General features: G+C 39.8%; 1 long non-coding RNA gene across 1 annotated transcript; it reads right to left on the bottom strand.

Moving 5' to 3' along the window:
• Positions 1–20,629: 20,629 nt before the first annotated feature.
• LOC135749974 (uncharacterized) lies at positions 20,630–21,200 on the bottom strand. The gene is made up of 3 exons (XR_010532544.2): positions 21,127–21,200; positions 21,005–21,023; positions 20,630–20,741 (listed from the first exon to the last, which is right to left on the bottom strand). It is a non-coding gene; the product is annotated as an uncharacterized lncRNA (long non-coding RNA).
• Positions 21,201–21,905: the final 705 nt, after the last annotated feature.

Here is a 21,905-nt window from a genome sequence, read left to right as displayed (position 1 = left end):
GACCCTGAGATGGCAGCCATGTTCTCTCGGCCGGCGGCTGGCAGCTTTGAGTGGACTCAGCCTCCCTACTCAAACCGTCCCACCTGGATGATTGGTACTTTGGGGGTATTTGGGGATCACAGCCCTCACCCCTCATGCCCTTCTTTCCTGAGGTGCATAAAGAGTTGTCGCGGTCGTGGAAAACCCTGTTTTACTCCCGGAAATGGCCGCATCAGCCCTCACCCCTTCCCTCTCTCGACGGATGAGCTGCTAAGGGTTACACTGGTATACCAACAGTGGAACGGCCTGTTGCAATGCAGCTGTTTCAAGCCGGTGTCGCTTCCTCCTGGAGTGAATTGGAGGGAGTGAAAGAAGCGCATTCAATTTGAACACCCATGGGGCTCAGCTGCAGTAATGTTTCTTGTCTTGTCACCTTGACAATCACTGCGGTGTCATATTTCTCGTCATTAAACTGCTGCATAATAGTCAGCATTTGATTACTTGCATCTTTCTTGCACTTCAACCAACCATCTGTCCTCATTTGAGTTGCACCTCTGTATTGCACCTCTATTTGATTTTATTGTTCATCTCGGAATAGTTTTGACTTTATCTTACATAATGGGGTGCAGCGCAGACCTGTTGGCCTGTGACAACATACCACCGCAAGATCTATTTAAAAGCATACTGAGTCATTTACTGTTGAATCAGTCTCACGGGGATAAAGGGTTTGTTATAGTTGTGCGTAGGTCCTACGGCGTGGCCGCGATGGCGTAGGTTCCGCGTCGGTTTTCATTTATACTTTTGCGTCGTCGTCCATGTCGACGTGCAAACACACGAACAAACCGCTGGTAAGCAGTATCCACGCGTGTAACCACAGTAGCATCCCGACTGTCAGAGAAGAAGAAGCTTGGCAAGTTAACCCACAAACGAAGAAGAAACAGCAACTTTTTGTCTATGATTTGAGAAGACCAGCAATGATGGAAGTAAATAAACAGCGACTTTTGTTGCAATTTGAGTTAAATCACTCCTCAACCTGGCTCATCTTTGTTTTCACCGTCGCAAACGGAAATACTTATGACACAGTTTTTTTTTGACTGACGGGAGGTGTTCTGGTGGACCAATCACAGCGCTTGCAGTCTGCGTAGAACTGACGCGTTGTTAAAAATTTTGCGAGGTGCACGTCAGGCTACGCAGAGCTAAGCACAGGCTACAGCGTAGAACCTACGCACGACTATAAATCGGGCTTAAGACGTCACATGCCGATCGGTCTGCGCAGCGCCACAAGAAGCCAAACGAGTGCGGAGCCTAGAGTCAAATAAGAGGTCCGGACCTCTAGGACCTGGGTATGGCTATGATTATTAAGTTTATTCCCACCGGTTACAATTGTGACCGTGTCTTTTCTGAAAAGCTCTAAAAGTGTTGATTTTAGCTCTGGGCAAGAAATTAAACTTTTAAATGAAAAAATAGATTGTCTTGATTAAAATGTATCAATGTCATGTGACTCGCGTGAAAGGTCACATGATCAGATCAGTTTACTTCCTTAAAATTTCCCTTAAAATTTGGGATTAAACGGGTTAATTATTATTATTATTATTATTATTATTATTATTATTATTGATGTTATTGTTATTATTATTATTATTATTGGGGGGTTACATTTTTTTTTTTTTACATTGAGACATAACCCCAGATATTACATATGGCCAAGAATGACATCTCGATGTTAAATTGCCATCTTGTGGGAATCCGCTAAAACTAGCCAGTCGTTTATATAATTTAATATGCGGATCCCCTGAAGTCTCAGTGGAGCAAGGGCTGAATCCATGCATTTTGTGAATGTGCAGGGAGAGAGAGCTAGACCGAATGGAAGTACTCGATATTGATAAACTTTGCCCCCGAAACCTCAGAAACCTCCGATGTTGTGGAAGAATGGAGATGTGGAAGTACTCATCTCTCAGATCTATTGTGTTGAACCAGTCCTCGGATCTGATTGCAGCCACAATACATGGGATTGTTAGCATTTTAAACTAAATCGTCCAAAGCCCTCCATTCTTCTTGGGAACTATAAAATACCGGCTGTAAAACCTGTAATGAATCTCTAGGGGGAAACATACGATGACCCCTTTTTCCAGGAGAGTTAAAACCTCTTTTTCTAACACCATCGCTTGCATGGGGTCCACCTTGGTTGAAAAAAAAACATTTGATGTGGAGTATGAACAGAATCCTGTAGCATTTCTCTATAGTGAGAAGAAGCCATTGTATTAGATTCTGTAATTTCCTCCACTCGTGGAGCAAATGTGATAAAGGAACATGCAGCCATGTTACGTGATAAAGGAACTGCATCCATTTTACAGCAGCAAAGTCCTTGATTATTACGCCAGAATGAGTTCCTAGACATATCTGCCTAATTTTCTGCTGGTCTTAGTATGATGTAACTACAGAAGAGTCAAGTTTAAAATAGGAAAAATATCGAAACTCTTTGATTATTTTTTAGCACAATGCTAATGGTCTAATCAGTTAATGGACATGCCTGCAAGCTATGCTAAAAGTGACCCAGACCCAGATATCAGCTGAATGGATTCCAAAACGGTAAAAATCAAATGTTTAACTCTAGGGGATCTGGAAAATTAGCATATTTTCACAAAAGTGGAGTGTCCCTTTAACATGCGCAATGTGGCCAGAACACTGGATGCTGGCGACATCCACTGGTAAAAGCGTAGTAATTGCAATGAGAATGATGCAAAAACTGATTTTATAAATCAATTGTTTATATTATATATAATATTATAACCAGTTTTTATATCATTTTTGTATAGGTTTTAGTACGACTTTAGTAAGACTTCTTAAATCATTTACATTAGATCAGATATGTAGCCTTTTATCAGAACTGGTCCATTCACTGTACTTCATTATCTCTGTTGAAATACAAGTTGTAATTTTTTTCAAATATCATTATAGTTGTATCTTGTTTTAATAAGATACTAAGTTATTATTATAAGGAAGTTTCTTTAAAAATATATATATATATATCTGGTTCACCAAATAAGGTCTGACAACTTATCGATATTAATTTATAAATGAGCTCCATTCATGTGAGCAGGGAATTGACTGTATCAAATGATGCTTAAAACTGTCCCATAATCCATCATCAATCACTGACAGAACCGCTTATCATTCGGTGACTATATGTGAAGAAACATTCACACGCAATCCACAAAGCAAGGTTCAAGGTGTTTTATATTATGTGTGTTTTAAATATAGGAAATATAATATATGTCATAGTGTTGTGCCGAAAAATGTATCCCTGCGCTGCAGGGACGTGGTGCTTGCACGACGGGAATGCTCTGCTCGCCCCTGCAGTGAAGTGAAACTGATGAATAATTTTTCTATTGTATGCTGAATTCGGAAAATGTGACTTTTGTTCATAAAAGCAATAAAGCGGCTGACTGGCAGCAGGACAAATTAGTCATCAGGCTGCCGGGAATTGTCGCTGTGACCCCGATGATCTGGGCCTGGACCAACATATTTTTTCTCTTACTTGCGGGATCTACAGGGGAAGTGTTAAAGATCGACTGGTCGATCGCAATCAACGTCTTGGCAACCACTGATTAAGGCACTTCATTTGAAGATGCACTTGTTTCTTTATAAACCTCTTATCTAATTTTGTAGATGTGGTTACAGTTTTCTCTGTTGGCCATTCGATGTTAAATTTATCAAAAGCCCGGGTGACAACTTCCATTAATTCCTCATATCCATGTGTAATTTGTCGGTCTAACAACTAACAACGACTAACTACTCAGAGCTAGAACATTGCATTGAACTCCTGGGCGGGGCTGAAGAAACCGCTTTGTGGGCTTCCTGACCTCCCCTGGGTGCAAACGAACTAGACAGCGAAGGCTGAAAAAGGGCCAAAGCCATCTCAGACACCTCAGCTAGCTTCATTTGCGATCCCCAAGATGCAAGGCGTCACGCAGCCTCAACAAACGCTGGCCCTGAGCGATCAGTAATATTGCCCTCTCTATCGAATAGGTCTGCTCGGGAACATAGAGATTTTAATTAGAGGTTCTCGCAATGGAGGTCTCTGGATCTCCCTCAGAAGCTGCTAGAGCATGCCCCACCCCCAAACACAACACACCAGGGCCGTGCACAGACATTTTGAGGGGCAGTGGCCTAAACCAAAAAGGGGCACTCTAAGGGGGTGTTTGCTTGCTTGTTAACACAAATCCAGTTATTACAAAATGTACAATTAAAAGAGAAGATAGCACACACTCAAATACATTTTAGACTTTATTGTAGATGTTTAATAGAACATCACAACAATTACAAATTGCTGATAATAACAGAAACTATTTGCTGTTTTACATTTTTATATTAACCTTACAGCAACACTTTTTTATTTGGTACCCTGTCCTGAAAGATCTTGATAACCTTTTTTTAATGCTTCACAATTACACATTGGTGATAATAACAGAAACTATTTACAGTTTTACACTTTGGTATTTACCTTTTCCTTTTACAGCAAAACCTTTCTATTTGGTACCATGTCCTGAAAGATCTTAATAACCTCATCTTTTATGATTGGGACGTCTTTTTCAATGGCCAGAAGCAGAAGGTCAGAGAGTCGTTCTCGTCCACATGCATTACGAAGTTTAGTTTTCACCAGCTTCAACTTCGAGAATGAGCGTTCAACAGTGGCTGTTGAGACAGGTAGTGTTGCAAAGATTTTTAGCAGCTTAAAAAGTGTTGGAAACACAACATGAGAATCAAAATCCTTAAATGTTTCCAAAATTGCATGGGCACTCTTTTGTGAGCATGTGAATGAAGAGTGGAAAACTCTAAGCTCAGTTCGCAGCTGTTCCTCCTCCTCTTGAAATCCGTAAAACTCACAGAGAGTATGGACAGCATTAAGTGCTTCAGCATCTGCAGGGTCTTTCCACTTTGATGGCTCAATCAAACATTGCACTGACATCACAATTTTGTCAGTGTTCCCCTTCACTTTAAATCGCCTGTGTAGTTCCTGAATCAGGGAATCCAAAAAAGTGAAGTACATTCTTCCTCTGTAGTATTTCTCTAAAGTCTGTGGCTGGTGGTCCTCTGTTGCTGATGTGGGGCAATACTTGAACTTTGTTGGTACTTTTCGCCGCCTTGCTTGTCCTGGAATCTCTTCAGGCACATTGATCCCTCTTGTCTTTGCTTGAATGGTAGTATTGTGAAATATTTCTTTGAATTGCTCTTCAGTCCTCAGTGTGTTCATTCTGCTAATGACACCATTTACAACAGTGTATGCTGCTGCCAAGTCCAAGTCTTGCCGCTGAAGAGCATTTGAAGCAACTGCTGTTTCCATGAATATTGGAGTTGTTATCTCCAAGCAAAGAATACATTCAAAGTTAATGCTGTGCAACAGCATGTGTGCGTCCCCTGCAGCTAGATCAGGTGGCTCAGACTTGGTCAGATCTTCCAGAAATTGCACAACTGCAGGGAGGCATTTTCTGAGTCCTGAGGGCTGTTTCCCTGCAGGTCCATGGGGTGTCTGAGAGCTTCTGTAGCTCAAGAGCACGCTGGCCAGGATTCATGGCTTGCTGTGTTTGAACAAAAGCTGCATGTCGTTTTGTGGAGTTTGCAATGAAGGTGTAAAGTTTTTCAACCACTGTAAAAAAACTGACAAAGTGAATGCTTGACTTTGAACTCTCCACTAATACAAGATTCAAACAATGAGCCAGGCAATGGACATATAATGCCTTTTCATTTTGATTTTGTATTCTGGACTGTAGTCCTTTGTAAGGCCCACTCATGTTGGCTGCTCCATCATAACCCTGACCATATATGTCTTCAACTTTCAGCTGGTTCTCCTTCAGCAAGTTCATTACTAGGTTTTCAAGCTGTTCTCCTGTTGTTGACTGAACATCACAGAGCTGAATGAAGCGCTCCTTAATGGTCATGTCATGTACATAACGCACAACAAAGCACACCTGTTCGATGTGTGATACATCAGTAGTCTCATCAAGTAAAATTGAAAATATTGACGCTTCCCTTACTTCCTTCAGTATTTCCTGTTTCACATAAATAGCAATTGGTCTAATTAGGTCATTTTGTATTCGGTTTGAGAGGAGAGACACCTGAGGTTTTTGACATGATGCTTGTTTTTCTTTGATGTTGTCAAGATGAAGCTTAAGGACACTGTCATACTGGCCAACCAACTCTACAAGCTCTAAGAAATTTCCTTTGTTTGAACTTGAGAGGCTTTCATTGTCACCTCTGAATGCCATGCCTTGTTTCGCTAAGTACAATATAATATCAATCAGATAATCTCCCTGTTTTTTTGCCTTTCTCTTTCCTTGGCTGCTTGCATCTCAAAGTCTGCCTTCTCTAATGCTGTATCCAATGCTTTTCTTTTAAAGGCATTCCACCGAATCATGCCTAGCATGTGTGACTCTGTTCTGCTATGCTCCTTCATTTTTCCTTTAGCTTGCTTCCACAGACTTAACCCCACTGACTTCCAACCTGTTCTGCTCTTATACTTTTCATCATTCATAAAAAGCCTGCAGCTGAAACAGTACATTGCATCATTCTCAGGAGAATACTCTAACCAGGGGTGTTCTTCATACCACTGTCCCTGAAACGAACGTCCTTGTTCATTTTTTGGGAATGGCAAAATTGGACGACAGGGTCCTACTGAATTTGAAAATTTTGTGAAGGCCACATTGTATGGTAAATTGTATTTCTTTACATGAGCAGGATCTGATGGATTTTGTAACTGAAGCAAAAACTCAAAGTCTTCTGGCTTTTTCTCCCTGGTGTACATGACTGTGGCTGCCTCACTCTCCATTTCCATTTCTTCCTGTTCTGCGTCTGTCTCTTCCCTCTCTGTCTCACTGTATTGCCTTTCTTTTTCATTCTGAACTTGTTCTGTCTCTGGCTCAGTTCCAAGATTTACACTTTTACTCTGTTGAGTTGATTCTGAGGCAGTTTCATCTTAATATAGAGAATGAATAACAAACCTATTATAATCATATTTTAAATATAATTGTAAGCCTTTAGTGCTAATTAAACTTATGTTCTTGTAATTTTACTCTTACATTCAAATTATTTTATGTCTATATTTCTTGTTATCAAACTCTAGCATATTCAAACTTTCCTTTACAGCCAGTTTAACAACACTTACCTGTAAGTGTCTGATTTAGCTGATGCTCAATGGGCTCTCCCTCACTCTCTGAGCCTGCCTCTGCCTCATCTTCAATGGATTAATAAGTAATAAACATTTAATTTCATATTAGCATAAATCTATATACTATGCTATAGTAATATACAACTCATTGAGCGTGCCCGGGATGTAAATGGCACGAAGAGACCTCAAATTCTTCTGACTCCAAGTGAGGAGATGACGGGCGAGATGCGACAGGTGACGCGAGCGTAAACCGCCTTGACGATTGATGTACGCCACGGTCGCAGTGTTGTCTGTTCGAACTAATACATCTTTGCCCTGTAACTCGTTGCTGAAACGGACGAGCGCAAGATATACAGCCCACATTTCTCGGCAATTTATGTGCCAATGCAGCTGGGGTGCCGTCCAGACCCCCAAAGCCGCAAGCCCGCGGTGGGCGCAACGGAGGTGATCGCCGGTGTGTGCGTATTGGCCGCACCGACAGCAGTGTTGTGCATGATAACACTCACCTGAGTCCGCTGCTGGGTGGGTGAGTAAGGGAGGCTCTGCTGGAGACACCTCACGCCACTCGATGCACCCTCTGGCGAAGGGGGAGGAAGACGATGGGTTATGAGCCCGTGATTGTCTTCTCTCCCCTGAGAAGACACAGAGCGCGGAGGGGTTATGAGCCCGTGCGTTGCTCTCGTACTCCTCTGATGAGTCGGAGAACGAGGGGGGGTTATGAGCCCGCTCGTGTCTCCGGCGCTCATCTGAAGACCTAGAGATGGAAGTGGAATTCGCTCTTTTTGTGGAATTGTGGGTGCCGACTGAAAAGTCGGCGGAACAGAAAATTGAAACAAAGGATTCCCCAACCGGCCCTCCTCCGGTGGGGGGAGTGGTGCTTTCACCATCTCCCGAAGAGCGATCCCCTCCATCTCTAGGTCGCCCGTCTCAGGGCCGCTTCGATTTTCTTTTTTCACCCTTTGAAGCGGGCTGAGCGGGCGGGGCGGGTTGCTGACCACCGGTTCCTCGCTTCTTAGAAGAGCCCCGGGGAGGAACGGAGGCGGCCGCCACAGGACGCCCTCGGCGAGGAGCAGGCTGAGGTGCCGACGTGGACGGGGCAGGCGCAGGACGCTTCCGACGTGGCATGATCTGAGCGATGGCCTCAGTCTGCTTCTTGGCCGTGGATCCTTCATGTCCGCCAGACACAGCCAGAGATGGCGTTCCTGGACTACCAGGGAAGACATCGCACGTCCGACGTTCAGAGAACTCCGCCGAGTCGTGACCTCCCGCGTGCAGGTCCCTCAGAGCCTTAGCCTGGTGGACCTGCAGCAATGCCATGGCATGCAGGGCAGAGGCTGCCTCCCCACAAGCCTTGTAAGCAGCACCGGACAGCGCCGAAGACTGCTTACAGGCCCGTGAGGGGAGAGTAGGCTGGTCCCGCCAGGAGGAAGCGACACCGGCCGGACACAACTGCATCGCGACCGGCCGCTCCACTGACGGGATACCAGTGTACCCCTTGGCATCTCCACCCTCGAGAGAGGTGAGGGGTGAAGGCTGAAACGGTCGGTTCCGGGCGGAAAACGGGGTTTTCCACGACCGCGTCAGCTCTTCATGCACCTCGGGGAAGAAAGGCACCGGGGGCGAGGACTGAGAAGCCCTGGCACCCCCGAAGAACCAATCATCGAGGCGGGACGGTTCAGGTGGGGGAGGTTTAGTCCACTCCAAGCCGACCGCCTCCGCCGCCCGAGCGAGCATGGCTGCCATCTCGGGGTCGAACACAGAAGCCGCAACCTGGCCCGAAGGCGGGAGCGGATCCGGATCAACGTCCGAGGCTGACAACCCCCCTTCCGATGTTATGGTGGACATCGCGTCGGGTGGAGGCTCGACCGAGCGCGAGGACACCGTAGAACACGGGCCGCTCGTCTCCATCGGGACCTCCGCTGGCAACGGATCAGGGCGCTGGGAGCTGCTGGACAAACCAGCAGACCGACCCAGCACCGTTATACGGAGATCATCCTTCGCAAGTCTGGTAGCTGCGCTCTTAGCAGCACCAGACTTGGAAGGTGGGCGCCGTTCCCGGAGAAACGACACCCGTCTCCGCAAATCCGACATAGTCATGCCCTCACAGATGGAGCATGAACTATCACGCAACGCTGCCTCTGCGTGCTGGAGCCCCAGACACGAAAGACAACGCTGGTGGCCATCCCGGGGGGCGATGAACACACCGCATCCAGAAACCGAACACGGACGGAAATCCATCTTTAAAAAGACGACTCCGACCGTGACACGAATGAGTGGCTGTCTTTAAAAAGACACAAAGCTCAAACGTGCTGCTCTTTTAGGGAAATCACTCTTTTGTGCGAGCTGGTGAAACACACAGGGAGAGGCAACGCACTCACTCGAACTCAAGTCCTAAATTAAAGAGACAGAGAGAGAGAGAGAAAGGGTGGAGAAAAAACACTGCGAGCCTCCGCTGAGGTGTCTTTGCCCAACCAACTTCAGCAAGCTGAGATCTTATTTTCTTCCCTTCCAGAACAGGATCTACGAAGATCAGATAGAAAGCTTCTCGAGAGCAAATGTCTGCCGGCTTCGAAGCAATAAAAGCTAATTTGGTATTGTGCACCTGCGGCTTATATACGCACCTGGCGGGGCGGCGCCGGCATTATGCAAATACCTGCATGCCAAGTTCATTGGCGTTTTTATAGTTTCTCGAAGTAGATAGGTCACCCGCGGAGCGGTTCCCCAATTCGTCGGTCACGACGTGACATCGTAGTGACCGACTGAAAGGGAACTGTGGCGCTCTTACCCAAAGTGTCATTTTATGACGCAGCATCAAGTTATCTCGAAAGGGAACTAGTGATGCTATTTCCTCTTTCTGTTTTGCAGAACATCTCTTTCCAGGGTTTACCACAATGGTTTGTGCTATAAGCAAAAATACATTGACAGCTTTACACTTTAAAGAGAAAAGTGTGAAGTGAGAAACAAGAAACAGTTTATTTTCAAAGCTCATTCATGTGCCCTGATATAAACTACAAGTAATCCAGATAGACTTGATTACTAAAGATATTCAAATTAATAATTAGAGAAATTTAGAGAAACACCAACGTAACTTGCATTTGTTAAGGTAATTCAACTTTCCGCATTATTTTGTTCTGTTAAAGTCACAACAGCTACACAAAGCTGAATCTTAAACATGAGAGTTACAACCATATGGTAACATGATTGGTAAAAAGTCTTATCATACCACTGCATTCTGCTCATTCAAAACACATCAGTTTACTTTATTGTTACTAATTGCTACTTAAAAACTGCATCTTCATCATCACTATGCTACCTCATCCACACTTTAGTGCTATCTGTGCTTTATACCTTTCAGAGGTATAAAAAAAGTACTGACGTATCTCCTGCATTAAATCATATGTGCTGATATAGATGTGAATTACTGTCCTTATAAATGCATAACAAATCATGCAAAATACATTTAGATTTTTTTCTTTAAAAATAAAATACTTGTATTCCAACCTAGTATGCATGATATGGCCTTATGTGATTCCAATAAGGTACAATGCTGCCTCAAGGGCAAGGTAACATGCTTTTTTCTTTTGTCTTATTTTCTAAAAATCCATTTGTTGATATATACTGTAATATAAAGTTGTTTTTAAAAATTTCTTTACATACCAATGAAGGTGACAAATAGACATATATATTTTTTTTTTTTGAGCATGTAACTTAATCCCTACTCTACCACAACCATACAAAACACAACACACGTAAAATGTACAGTCATGCATATTTATTTGCTTAAATTGAGGAAAAACAACAGCATTACAAATAACCTGTGTTGCTAACCTTGTGCACTGAAGCTATAAGATTTAGGTGTAGATTTAGGGGCTGATCACACCAAACACATTTGTGGCAGTTGCAGGTGCCTTTTTGAATGATTTTCTATGGGCAGTGAGCGTTATGCGTGCTGTTTATGCATGCCAAACGCCTTGTGTTTTTTGCCACCTGCCACACCACATGTTCTATAAGGAGCGCTCAGAGCGGAAAAAACGCCTGCCGTCATTCCTGTTTTTCCATTGTCCAATCGAATGAGGGGAGAGGCGGACCTTCCGTTGTGGTGATGGTTTACAGTTGCTGCAGTCACTTACTGTCTCCTGCGTGTTTTGTGTAACCTAAAACCTAGGTTAAAGTAAAGCAGCCTATCTCAGTCCTGCAGTGGGTACATTAACATCACATAACGTGTCATTTGAGAAAAAACTCAAACACAGATGTTTTTCTGACAGTTAACTGTGTCTTTATTTTCACGTTCACAATGCAAACTTGTCAGCATCTGCCTATAAACAAACTGAAAGGAAACGAAAAAGAACGTATGTGTCTGTTTGTTATCATGTTTTTATATTAATAGGTTATAGTTATTACCATTACTGAACATAAACAGAGGAGCTTGATTAAAATGCAAATTTTAGAATTTCATATGGAACTTATCTGTATTTCCAAATCAACTTTACATCTATTATAATATATACTAAATGTTCCTTTAAAAACACATAAAAACTTTATCATTTTTATAAGTATATACATTCTTTAGGAAGGATTTAAATAAAATACAATCTTGTTTTTATTTGTACAGGTACTGTATGTTTTCTATGTCGTTCAAGACGCCGTTACATTATGCTGTTTAATTTGTTAAGTTTAGGAAAGGATATGGAAATGTGCAGATGTGAACCTGTGTTGTTTGTACAGGATTTGTACACTGCTTGCAAAAGAGAGCATAAGATAAAAACACTCACACACTGTGTAAAATAGTATTACAATAAGGTAAAAGTGCCAATTTATACATTTATAGTTACCAAATGACCATTAATAGTTTTCAAATAGGCATCACTGTTACATTTAACGTTACGTGTTGTTTCAGGTTGGAGTTAGGATTCCTGTATGCTGAGATGCAAGTTTGTTTTTATCCACACAGCAAGCATCGCATTATGAAACTATTCTTTTTGATCTCTTGAAGTGAAAACATAGACTGAAATTGAGGCCACGGGTAATCTCCCTCAGATAGCTCGCACACGGCATCTCCTGCTTCGGCCATATCCTTTCATCCACGCACGCTAAAGGTGATGCATAGCCGCCTCACGCAACACAGCCTCTCCAACGTCTTGCAAGACTTTCAAACAAGCTATATTAACTTTTTTGCACTTCATCCGCATTTGCATTTTAAAGGACACACCCAAAACGACACATTTTTGCTCACACTTACAAAGTGGCAATGCTAACATCTTCATGCCATGGGCCCTTTAATCTTTTCCTAGATAAGTGGTGTACCAAAAAAGCAAGCATTTACATACAAATAACAATCAAAACTGTCATGTGACTGATCACTTGGGCATAATGCTAATGCAGTTTATATAAACAACAACAACAAAATTCACAACAGTTAAAAATCTCTTTATTGAAGCATTGGTTAAGATCAATACAGAAATCAGAAGGTGGACTCTTTAATGACAAAACAATAAAAAATATTGTAAATAAAAAATGGCACATTTGAATTTTTTGTTAGTACAAATTGTTAATAGCCTACAACATTCAAAATCAGAAAGCATTTAAACAAGCATATGTTTTTTTACATTGAACATAAAGAACTGTGTATCCCAAATACTAATAATTGTGTGCATAAATGCATTGCCACTGACATTTACAGTTTAATAACATCTATTTGTTGATGCCAGATCCCAGTGTGATAACCAGGGCCGGAGTGGGGGCACTTTTCAGCCCGGGAGTTTCAGGCCCAAGACCGGCCCACTTTTTCCATAGTGTTATTCCAAATTAGCACTTTTTTTAAATTGGATAAATAAAGCAACAGTTCAGCTCTTACTATAGTTTTTATTAATATCATGGTTCAACAAATAAGGTAAAAGTTAAATAATATTTCACTTAAGATAAGAAGTTAACAAAAATATTCCTCTACACTCTAAAAAAGGCTGGGTTACTTTTGACCCATAATGGGTAAATATTGGACAGAACACATACTGGGTTAAAAATAACCCAATGTTGGGTTGTTGTTATGCAACCATGGATTATAATAACCCAACAGCTGGGTTAAAACAACCCAGCACTGGGTCAATTTTAACCCAGCAGCGTGTTCTGTCTAATATATTAAATATATAAATAACCCAGAGTGTATTCCATAAGGAAAGGTTGATAAATTATTAGCATTGCTAATGCTATGAGGCCGATGATTAATGCAAATAGAAATTTTAAAGTCCTTATTAAAAAAGAAAACAATTTGATAAAAATATTGAATACAATATTGGGTAAATGGCATAACAAGTGATTTATAAGCTTTTTTAGGCTGGTCATTTTTTACTGGGAAAACAAAAGGTGTTATAGGGTTGTGAACACAACCTGAGGGTTAAATAACTTTAATTCATGTTGTTTACTCATGGCCTCCTCATTTTCAGCGGGGGACTGCTCAGAAGCTGCTTGCATAATATTTTTAAAGTCTATGAATCGCCATGTATACACAAAAGGGTAATATTTTAACAAAAAAAATTTTTGGCTTGTAAATAGTTTGACAACGGTATTAGCCAAATAAGTACGTTGCTAATGCTAATCATTACTAGGCTTATTTCTCTTTAAGTTACCTGTTGTCACTTTTGTTTGTCCTCTTGAAAATAAATCTGTAAGTTTGGCACATTTGGCAGCATCCTCCTCCAATTTATTTTTTCTTCAACCTGTGTTTTACGCCCTCCTCCTCTCAGACGCGTATTGTTATGGTAGGGCCGGCCCAGCCTACCGGAGAAAAGTTTTCTTGGACGTGCTGTGGACTGAACCAACTCTATGGGAGGGGAGGGGAAGGGAAAACTCCCTCACATGGTACAACCCATGCAGAGGCTGCGCGCTGCAGTGTCAATGCGAAACGTGTGAAGTGTCATTTAAGAGAAGATAGACTCACTAACGTGACAAATGTAAAAAAAAAAAAAAAAAAAAAAACACTCTCGACCGGCCCAAAAGTGAAGCGGCCCACCGGGAATTCTCCCGGTTCTCCCGATTACCCACCCCGGGCCTGGTGATAACAGCTGTAGGACAGCATTTTTCAGCCTTATCTTAGCTGTTAATACGTAGTAATAATATGTTTAAATGGATGCAATGTACAAGCTAGACATTCGCAACATTTAATCATGGCATTTTTATTTTTTTACAGCTACAAAAACGTAAAACATTTACAAATCTTTAATACCATAAAGATGTATAATTTCCCTTTAACCATTTTATAAATGTTAACACCTAACCCTACCCTAAACCTTACCCTTAACTCAAACCCTTTTTAATGCCAAATTTTAGTATTAAAAGTAACAATATAGCATTTAAAAGATATTTTAAGCCGCTAATACAGTCTTACCCAAATCAGTTTATTAAAATCATGAACTATTAGATTTAAAAACCACAAGTGTATAATCACAAACAATTTATTTATTGCAAAATTTCAAAAGCAGAACCAAAAGTAGTTAAAATGACAATGTGCTGCAGCTTCTGTCCTCAATTGAGTATATGAAGCACAGAGAGGTATTAAAGTTAAATGACCAGGGCCCGGTTCCCCAAAACGTTCTTATCGCTAAGTAGTTCTTAACCTATTCCTTAACCTCTCTCTTAACTCTATGGCACGATTCACAAAACGTTCGTACGCTAAGTATATCTTCTGCAAGTCACACTTTCGTAAGGTTGGTCTGGACCATTCGTAAGCTCTCTCTTAGCGTTGTTTGAGTGCAAAACGCTATCGCCGCAGTCTTTAGAAATCAGCGCAGAGCAGTACAAGTCAAACTATGATATGCTGACAAATATTTTATGTTATGGACAGTTTTAAGACTTATAAAAAAATATATATTTGGAATGGATACAGGACTATTTATGCAGTTGACTTTATTTGGTATCAGAACTAATGAATCAAAGACGGCGCCGGTGTTTGTTCCTCATTGAAGTCTGTTCCCTCTATGTTTATAGCGTTTTCATCATGTTACATTTATAATTTATTTAGAAAGATTAAATATTTCAATTGGTTATACTAAAAAGCAATAATATCATGTATTCTATTATACAATGTATTAAATATTTCATATTTGACAGTTTTATGTCTTTTAACATATAGCCTGTCTTTTTCTTTTCTTTTTTTCTCTGTTTGTTGTTATGTTTCCAAACATAATAAATATATATTATACATATAATATGATTCATACTGTAAAAATAATTGACTTACAATCAAGAACAGTCAAGATACATTACATAAATGCACACATATACATCTCAGTAGCCATTAAAACTTTCAATGTATATAAAGAATAAACGTAGAATGTGATAAAAATGCTATAAAAACACTACACTAAAGGGAAACATAGGGGGAACAGACTTACACACAACACCGGCCGCGTAACTGTTTAGTCCATGCCAATTTTTTTTCGTCAACCCTTAAACCTTTTGACATTTTGCCTGACGTGGCTAAATAAAAAAATCGCCTTCCAAGACAACTCATTATGGAGCTGCTAGATCTTCTCAGACCATATTCTCTATCTAACTAGGTTGCTTTTTATTGAAAACATTAATGGTAAGCAATACAATTCTGATTGTTAAGTACCTCAACATTTGTATAAAAGTGTATTACATATTTTTTTAAAGTCAAAACCCATGTCAAGAAGCGGCACAAGTGGCACAACGGGATAAGAAGGGTGGATAAAGAGCGAGGGATACCCGGTTCGTCTACCCGTATTTCTGACAATTTGATCATTTAATTAATAATCTATATTTTACGGATAACTTAAACTATGTTAAAATAAATGTGACTGGAATAATTTGAGTAATGTTCCATTTGTATATAACGTGTTGTCTTTCTTAACGTCGTAATGCACCTTCGCTTAAAGTGGAAAATCGATCCCTGAGTGATCGATCGCAAATAATTCAGCACCTTCACTTGGGACAGCGCCATTGTACGTCGAACTTAGAGGCAGCGTGTTAAGAAGCTTCCTAAGAGACACTTCGGGGAACACACTTAGGAACATCAACAACTTTGGTAAAATATATATCTTTTTGAGTCTTCTTAGCACGCTAAGAGTGAACGTTATCGGGGAACCGGGCCCAGAATGTTAATCCGGTTTGTCAAGGCACGCATTTTAAAATTCAAAAGAACATAGACTGAAAGACTGCAATCATTGTCGCAAATCTCTGATGTAGCACACAAGAGCCGAATATTGTTTGATATCACTGTTATGTTCAGAGCTTGACTAGATACTGGCTAAAAACAGAAAACATGCTTCTTCACACAGGTTGCGGTGAAAACACACAATCAAAATTTTTTTTTTGTACAGGTGCAGCTTAAATAGAACATCATGGCATGAACACATGACAAACACACCTGAGATGAACCCACAATAATTGGGAGCATACTTATTAACCAATTAATCAATTAACAATGTTGAAGCAATGTCATAAAGCTTCTTTAGGCACAATATTTATTTGAATTTTAATTCATAATGAATGCAAGATTTGACTTTTATGGTCGATGATGAGAACTCGGATCAAGGTCGCTTGATAAAGGCATGTATTTTCATTCCTCGCAATTGTATGAATTTTAAATATGTGAATTACAGTGAATGAATAAAATATACATTGTTAGTGAATTTATGTTTTGCTGGATAGAAGAAAACGCCTTTTGTATTGTGCCATACTAAATATTACAAAATTTAATTATTACAAAAATGCAAACATTTCACTTCATTGGTTGATCTGGTCCAAGCTTCTTTATCCTTTATTGATTCTAAATGCCTTGTAAAGGGTGATTTTGTATAGATAAAATTGTATTTTCCTTCATCTTAAGATATCACTTGCTTCCACTGATCAGTACTGTAGCTATCAGTTAAACGCAGTGGCGGTTCTACACGGAGGCCAAGGGTGGTCCGTGCCTCTGTACCATGTCCCTGGCCACCCTGTGGCCACCCCGTGCTGATCAAATAAAAAAGTATACATTTATTTTGATTTTACACGCGAGCGCCAAAAGCGGAACTAATGCGACGCAACGTTCTACACAGGCAAATTAGAGCGGCGCACCCAACCACTGTAGCTGGCTGCGGGTGCTGCTCGGCGAGTGTCTCAATTCGTTCAAGCTCCCGATGTTGTGAATGTGTATGCAGGTTTGGGCACTGGTAAGGACTCTAGCTCACTTCACATTGGGACACTGTTCACTTGTTCTCCTGTGACGTGGCTGCTTAAGCGCGGTGATCATTCACAGCTGTTACTCATCAACAACCAGCAAAACCAACATCTCGCTGACTTTTTACATAGTACATTGTAAAAAGCGCTGTAATTATGCTCTTACATATACATGCATAAAATTGGAGGAATATAATTAAATTACATATAAAAATGTTTACAATTTAAAATAAATATTATTTTAAAAATTTATTAGATTGTGGTCCCTGACTGTCTAGCAATGTGTGTTTATATGTAAACTAAAACAAAAGTTTTTCTTTATAAAATTTTGCATTTCATAAAGTTTATTGAGTAGGCTTGCATGTTTTGATTTTCCGGTAAGGGAATATAGGGACCATCGATGCTCACTGTTTTTTGCGTTGCATGGAATTTTTAGGTAACTAACGTTTGACGTAATGGCAGACTCCCTAATCACAGTGCCCTTACTGAACAAGGGAGCTGATTGCACCTGAACTCACTCTTATTCATATGATTGTAAAGTAAAATAAAGTTTAAGGGGTGGTTTCCCGGAAAGGGATTAGACTAGTCCTAGCCTAAAATAAAAGAGCTGTCAAAACTGAAAACAAAGCTGTCCTAATTAAACTAAGGCCTAGTCCTGTCTTAACTAAAGCCGCCTTTCCACTGCACACGACAAACGACAGCCGATAAGCCGGAAGTCATTCATTTCCTATGGAGAGTCGCAAAGGGGTTGCGTGAGGTGCCAACCATCTGCTGATGCGTAAATATCGGATCCGTTTTAAGCGTTGGATTTGTTAAAAAATTTGAACTTGTGTGACTAAACCGCATGCCGACCGGAAGTTATGTATTTCATTGTATTCCAATCACAAACTGTGTGTGAGGTGGAAATGATTAATCCTTTTGGTTTAACTTTATTAGTAACACTTGAATCCTTAAAAAAACCTTTTTATTACTGATATGTAATACATTATTAATTTAATTTGTGTACGTTATTATTTTAATCTTGTCTTTATATGTTCTCTCCAAAAAATATTGGCAATCTTTGTCATATATGCATAGCTGTTTATTGTTTCATTCATTTGCGTTCATTTATTTATTCCACCATGGTAAACATATTAGAATGAAGCCTCTTGCGCTGGAATGAGCTTCTCTCCCATATACGATTAAACTGAAACTTCATTACGACTGACACTAGGGGGAGAACTCCGACTGTCGTTTCCGTATGTCCTTTGCAGTGGAAAGGCGCCTTAATTCCTGTAACCACCCCTATAATCTTTAAATATCATTTCTTGCCATTTTTTTTATGTGCCCCTCTGGTGGAACACTGGCCCCTCCTTGGCCCCCTACTGAAATTCGTCTAGAACCGCCACTGGTTAAACCTCAATCTGCAACGCGGTTATGAGACTCTGAGAACGGTTCAATCACATATGGTCAAAAACGTAAGTGGGAGAGTTTGGAGCACACAATGTTGCGCCCCAAGGGGGATCTGAAACAGGCCAATTAGAGCTCAGCCTCAAGTCACATGCTTTTACCACATTTACTGACCTACATAGACAATCAATTGGGGTGCGCCCCAGACACACAAACATGAAACACACACAACAAACCTAGTTTTGATTTTTTTTAAAATAGATGATAACACCCTAACAGTGAAATAGTACAACTAAATATTTTTATTTTGTATTAATTTTCAGTATATATTTATCTTTTTTTTTAAATGTACCAATTTATATCATGTAACTTTAGTTGTTTAAATGACATTGTGCTGCGTTGCTTTTTGAGGCATGGTAAAGATATCTATGCTAAAGATTTTTGTATATGCTAACTACACTTATTTATTATTTGAATGAACAAAACCTGCTTTGCTGAATGCTTGAGTGTTAAATCAATCAAACACCTGTATTACTGACAACATAACCATACCAACTTTTGATTTTGTTAATAGACATGCGTTGTTTTCTTAAAGCTGACTTTTAATTTACTTACAAGAAAGACATTTAGTTATTCTCCAAAATTGCTTGGATTCATACTGACATGTAAGATCAGCGTTGTCATATTAGATTAAGCTAGAGTCCATTAGCTACACAAGTACAGATGCAGAAATATAGGCAATAATATATAATTGCATATTTGTAAAATTGTAGTTTGTGCTGCTGTCAAAATACAATTAAAAATGATAACAATAGCATATTTCTATTCTCACACATACTATAGTTTTTTATAGTTTATAGATTTTGGTGTTTTTTAAGAAAATTTGTGACATAAAACATTCTAAAACTTAAAATTTGAATTAGACAAAACATATTAAATTATACAATACATTGCTGTTGTTTAGTAGCCTTATTTTTCTGAGGTTTAATTACACAGAATTTTTGATAAGGTAGTGTATTTTATCAAATATTATAAAACCGGGTCCTGTGCACCCTCTTGCGGCCCCTAGTTTGATAACCACTGCTTTAATGTATTTGCATTGTACTAATATGCGTTAATTTTTAATGGGCATATATGATGCTAAAACAGATAGCCTAGTTCAAAGTTTAGCTCCAGCTCTAATCAAGCAGACCTGAACAACAAAAATTTTTTATCAGAGTTGGAGCTAAAATCTCCAGGACATCGATACTCCAGGACTGACGTTGCCTACCCCTGGCCTAGTGCATCCCAAATATTTTAACATTAACATTTTAATATAACATTATAGTTATTATGGCCTTTAAAAACTTTTTTTATGAGATAGGGTAGTGCACAATAGGCCCCTGTGGCGCGGCCTAGGCTTTTTTACTAAATGGGATTTTTTCCATACATTAATTTTTACTTTTATACTTTAAGTAGTTTTGAAACCATTACTTTTACATTTAAAAAAAGCTTGAGTTGATACTTCAACTTCTACAGAGTATTTTTAAACCCTAGTATCTATACTTCTGAGTAGTGAATATGAATACTTTTGACACCACTGTAAGTAATTAACATATTAGTCCTGTCAACACATCGATATTATACGTTTCAGTGTGTATGAAAGCATAAGTAAATGCACGTGTGGTACAATCACAATTTATGTAAAAGACCACACATATTCTTATGAGATCATAGATGTGGTCTCTTTAAGCATGTTAAGAGTGCTGGTATTTCCAAAGATGTGAACGTCACAGATTTCCACTTCTGCGATAAATGTAGACAAATACTAACATCAAAGCTGCATCGTTGCATGAAAGTGGAATTGATAGTAAGTTGTATTCATTATTAATTAAAATAAATTAATTTATATTCAGAGGGACAAATCTGATGTAATTACCCAATGTTTAGATGTTGTTTACTGTGTGTCATCTTTCTTAATATTCAAAGTCTCATATTCAGACACCGGAGCAGAGAGCTGAAGAGAAGCATATGTGCCTGCATCATTGTAAACCTGAAAACAAAAACAATCTCAAACATCACCATCACTTTTGTAATGTTTTGTTACTATTGTTGTATATTGAACCGGATTACCCAAAGGTTAGGGGAACCGGAAGTGAGGTAAGAAATAAAAAGATGGATGTCGAGCTGATGGTCGACACGCACTGCACGTCATGCTGGAGTTGTGTTTATTCGCATATATTGATTACACAAGAGTGAAATACAAATAGTACAACTTTCATTATCATCTACTATAGTAAAAAATCACAAACTCACCTTCAGCATTCTGCTCAATCTGGAAGAAAGTAAATCAAGTTATTAATATCCAGCAGAACACAATATCACTAACTACTGTTAATCTTTATCTATATAAATTGATTGATAAGTCAATAACTTACTGTCTAATTCTGTAAAGTGCAAATCCAACAGTCAGAGCATACAGGATAAGAATCGGTGCTAAGATGATCAGGAGTGGAGTCAATGTCTGTTGACAATCTAAAATCAAACAACATATAAAGTCAAACACACCTATTGGTTCATATGGCAGCAGATTCAAAAAGTGATAATATAGAATTTGGATGCCATTGACAAGCGACTCTATTAACAGGAACGAATTCTCTGGGTTTAAAGGGGTGCCCTGCATATTATAAGCAAGGGTGATAGTTGAGCAAAATCGCTTGAGTAGGAGCAATATTGCTTTTAAACAACACTTCAACGGCACACGTTTGAAAAACAAAAAACTAGAAAACAACAACGGAGTTATTTTAAAAGCCTCTTTGTTTGGGAACTACTTTCTTCCGCCACGGATTTAAGGGCGGCCAGAATGACAGGTAAAACTTTTGGCTGCTTTGAATCTCATAATAACTCAATGGACGAATTAGCCGTTTCTTTATATTACCGTTTCTTGGTCACAAAGTGTGGTTTTAAGATTAGTTCAGTCGAGAATATATATGTATTATATCTAAATCTGCAGTCGATTAGTAAAGATAGCGCCTGTTTAAACATTTGCTTAGTAAGATTCGGTACAAGAACCAGAGCATGAGCGGACATCAGTTTTCTCTCACCCTGCTGACCACCGCCCTATCTGGGCTACAGCTCTGACAGGGATTTCCTGGCTCTAATGTTGGCCCGGTCTGTGTTTGATGGTCAAAACTGAGATCAAATCTCAGTACCGTTA

The sequence above is a fragment of the Paramisgurnus dabryanus genome, chromosome 1, assembly GCF_030506205.2.
Source record: "Paramisgurnus dabryanus chromosome 1, PD_genome_1.1, whole genome shotgun sequence".
In the NCBI taxonomy this organism is placed as follows: domain Eukaryota; kingdom Metazoa; phylum Chordata; class Actinopteri; order Cypriniformes; family Cobitidae; genus Paramisgurnus; species Paramisgurnus dabryanus.
Note: the sequence above shows the minus strand (reverse complement) of the source record. Positions and strands in the feature narration are given on the sequence as shown.